We start from the raw sequence: 3716 nt of genomic DNA, 5'->3' as shown, positions 1-3716 counted from the left end.
TCTTTCCCCCCCCTTCACCCCCATTCCTAGCATTACTCCTATGCGCACCTTGGGTGGGAATGGGGAGTGTAAGCCCCTGGATCTGCGTGTGGAGTGTGGTGGGCTGGGGCTGTGCTTCAGGGAGGGAGCACTGGTGCTGGGAGCGAGGTTCGAGGGGCTATGGCAAATTGTGGAGTGGCTGCAGCCCCTCCCGTAGCCACCCTGCCTGCGCTACTGCTGCCCACCCCCAACACAGCCCAACCCCACCGCTAGGAAGAGCTCAGCCCCTGCCTGCTCCATGCGCAGATCTGGGTCTGTGCACATTCTCCCCCTTCCCACCATGTCCTCCTGGAGTGTGCAGCCCAGTCCCAGGCTCTGCATAGCTGTGCAGCACCTGCCCCTGCCCCACTCTCTCCCTCACTGTTGGAGCCTATGGGGGGTGGGCTGTAGTCACTCCAGAATTTGCTTGAGCCCCGCCAACCCCACTCCCAGCACTGTCACCGCTGGCCCTGAGCACAGCTTGACTCAGCCGGTGCCCAGAAAAGCCCAATGCTGCCCTGCCTTCTACTTGGTTCAATAGGGCTCAGCCTGCCCTGCCCCACCCTATGCAAATTGATGGCACACATCCCTCCATCCCTTCCTGATGGCATGCATAGCAAAGGGATCCACACCCCTGCCCACATGGCTCAGTCCCACTCCCCACCTTGGCTAGGCAGCCCCTGCCCCAGCCCCACTCCCTCCCCCACCACTGGCCTGCCCTGACTTGCACAGATCCGGCAGGCACGTGCCGCACTTGCCCTTCTGAGGTGTGCGCAGCGGTGGGAGTTGCCCCCTGTGCCCCCTGGATCAGCTGCTTGTGGCTCTGTCCTGCACCCTGCCCCACTCTGGCTGTCCAGCACCTGCCCCAGCCCCCCCCCCCCAAATATATATAAGGAGGTACAGGAGCTGAAAGCGAGTCAGAAGTGGTACACTTGTTAAAAAAAGATTGAAAACCCCTGATTTAGAGGACTGTACTCAAAAGAAATAACAGCTCAAGTACTTTGGCCTGTCAATGGACAATGGGAAACCCCCTCACAGAGGACAATCTTTTGAAAAACTACCTCAGAGAATGTGAGTCATTAGCACAGGGCTGTTTGATGCCTTGGTTTTGCTTGCGCTATTTTCTCCTTTCCCACAGTAGGGACTGAATGGAACAAAAAATCTTGTCCAGATCAGTATTTTGTGAATGTTTTGGACGCTTGATCATGCTTCAATGTGTCTTTTAGGTTTAGACCTGAGAGAGGTTCAGCTCTACTTTTCAGAAACCATAAAGGTGCAAACTGGTCCCTGTTCTGTAGTTAAGGAAAAATGGCTCATAATTATTTTTTTTCTATACGATGAGAAATAAGCTCAACTAGAATGTATCTTTCAAACAACCTGCCCTCTCTACCATTGCTCATAAAAATAAATAATTAAAAATCATGTGAGTTTATCCATAAAGCAAAAGCAAATTTAGTTTGCTACCATTTGTTTCTGTACGCCCCAGACAATTCAAACAGAAACATTTATTCTGTGCATGCACATGTGCTTTGCAAAGCGGAGTGTGTGGCTTTGTTAAACTGTAGCAGGCTACTGGCTCATCAAGCTGTTACGGTTGTGTTTCTAGTGGTTGCTACCTGATGATTCACAGGAAAACACTACCCCTCTCCCTCAGAGCAGGTGGCCCGCTCCAAAATGCCATATATGGATTTGGTTTTTGGTTGCAGCTGTGCTGGTCTAAGGACATGTGATAGGAAGGAAGCAGGGTTGGTTGTAAAGAACACAGAAAATCATCTTCCACCCAGACACAGATGTCAGACTTTCTAGTGCTACATAACTTGGCTTGAGAAAGGCCCAAAGCACAAAGTTCAGAGCTAAAGTTTAAGGGGATTTTGATTTGTGTATAATCTCTGCTTATTAATGCATGGCTGCAGCAAAAATTAATGATCATGTTACTGTTTCCTGTTTTGCTTCAACTGTGATAGTACTTCGTGAGCGCTGAGTGTTTCACTGTGCTTTAAAGGCCTACATTTTCTGCAGTGGGCTTGGTGTACAGTAGTAATTAGAACCCATTACTATTGGGTTCTAATTACCAGGAGAATGGCCTGGGGAAAAGGACTTGGTTGTGGGAGTCTACTACAGGCCTCCTTATCAGGATCAAGAGCTAGACAATGCCTGAATCTCTGAAGCTCTCCAAATCTTTTTTTAATCAGTTTGGAGAGCTTCGAATCAATTTGGACCTTTTAATTGGTCTCCTGATTCGGAATGTTGGCTACTGAATCAGGACAAATCTCCTCCTAGAAGGGCTGAAGGACATTGATGGAGCAGCATAAAGATGCTTGCTCTGTCACCAAATTGCTTCTTTTTACAAGCTAAATTTGTTTCAAGCAATAAGAAATACGTCCAAGGATTCTTAAAGATTTATGATTCACTATCCAGTTCACTATCCAGCAAAGGGTGGATAAAGTAACTATTGGGCTAAGGTGTTGGACTTCAGAAGGGCCAACTTTAGCAAGCTTAGAAGGCTAGTTAGTGAGGGGATACAACTCAAGAACATAGAGCATATGGGGGTCCAGGAGGGTTGGAGGTATCTCAAGGGAGTGATCCTTGGGGCTCAAAAGGAGTCTATCCCTTTACATAGGAAGGAAGGTAAGGGGGCAAAAAGCCCCCTTGGCTGAACAGGGAACTCCAGGAGAGTCTGGGGGCAAAGAAAGAGATGTATAGGCAATGGAAGCAGGGAGCAGCCACCAAGGAGGAATATATCTCCCTGGCACGCTATTGCAGGGAATCAGTTAGGCCAAGGTGGGGCTTGAGCTCAGGCTGGTTTCAACAATCAAGGACAATAAAAAGTCCTTCTTCAGGTATATAGTGGGCAAAAGGAAAGCTCAGAGCAACATAGGGCCCCTGCAGGACAAATCAGGACAGTTGGTGGTTGACGTGGGGAAAAAAGAAGAGCTCTTCTATGAGTTCTTCGCTTCAGTATTTCTATGTACCGACCAAGTCAATTCCCCTACCTCGGTCATCGACGGATGTCCACATGGCACCAGTCTGCCTACGGTTAGTTCTGAAATAGTTAAGGAGCTCCTGGAGGAGCTGGATGGGTACAAGTCAGCAGGCCCGGATGACCTCCATCCATGGCTGCTGAAAGAATTGGCCAGTGTCATAGCTGAGCCTCTGGCACAGCTGTTCGAGCACTCGTGGTGCTCTGGCCAGGTCCCTGAGGACTGGAGAAAGGCCAATATGGTGCCTATTTTCAAAAAACAGAAGGGATGAGCCAGGTAACTTTAGACCAGTCAGTCTTACCTCTATTCCTGGGAAAATGCTAAATCAAAGAACACATTTGTGCAGGCCCAGCAGGGGAAATGATGCTGAGGGGAAACCAGCATGGGTTTGTCACAGGTAGATCCTGCCTGACAAACCTTGTAGCCTTCTATGACCAGGTCACACACTGCCTGGACACGGGAGCTGAGGCTGATGTCATCTTCCTGGACTTTAGGAAGGCCTTTGACACAGTTTCGCACCCTATCCTCACTGGGAAGCTAGCAGACTGCGGAGTGGATGCCTACACAGTCAGGTGGGTGGCCAACTGGCTTAGGGACCGCACCCAGAGAGTGGTGGTGGATGGTTCCTTCTTGGCCTGGAGGGAGGTGGGCAGTGGGGTCCTGCAGGGTTCGATCCTTGGACTAATATTATTCAATATCTTCATCAGCGATTTGGAC

This window comes from Alligator sinensis, unplaced genomic scaffold (genome assembly GCF_000455745.1).
Source record: "Alligator sinensis unplaced genomic scaffold, ASM45574v1 scaffold517_1, whole genome shotgun sequence".
NCBI classification, from domain to species: Eukaryota; Metazoa; Chordata; order Crocodylia; family Alligatoridae; genus Alligator; species Alligator sinensis.
This window is presented reverse-complemented; position numbering follows the sequence as displayed.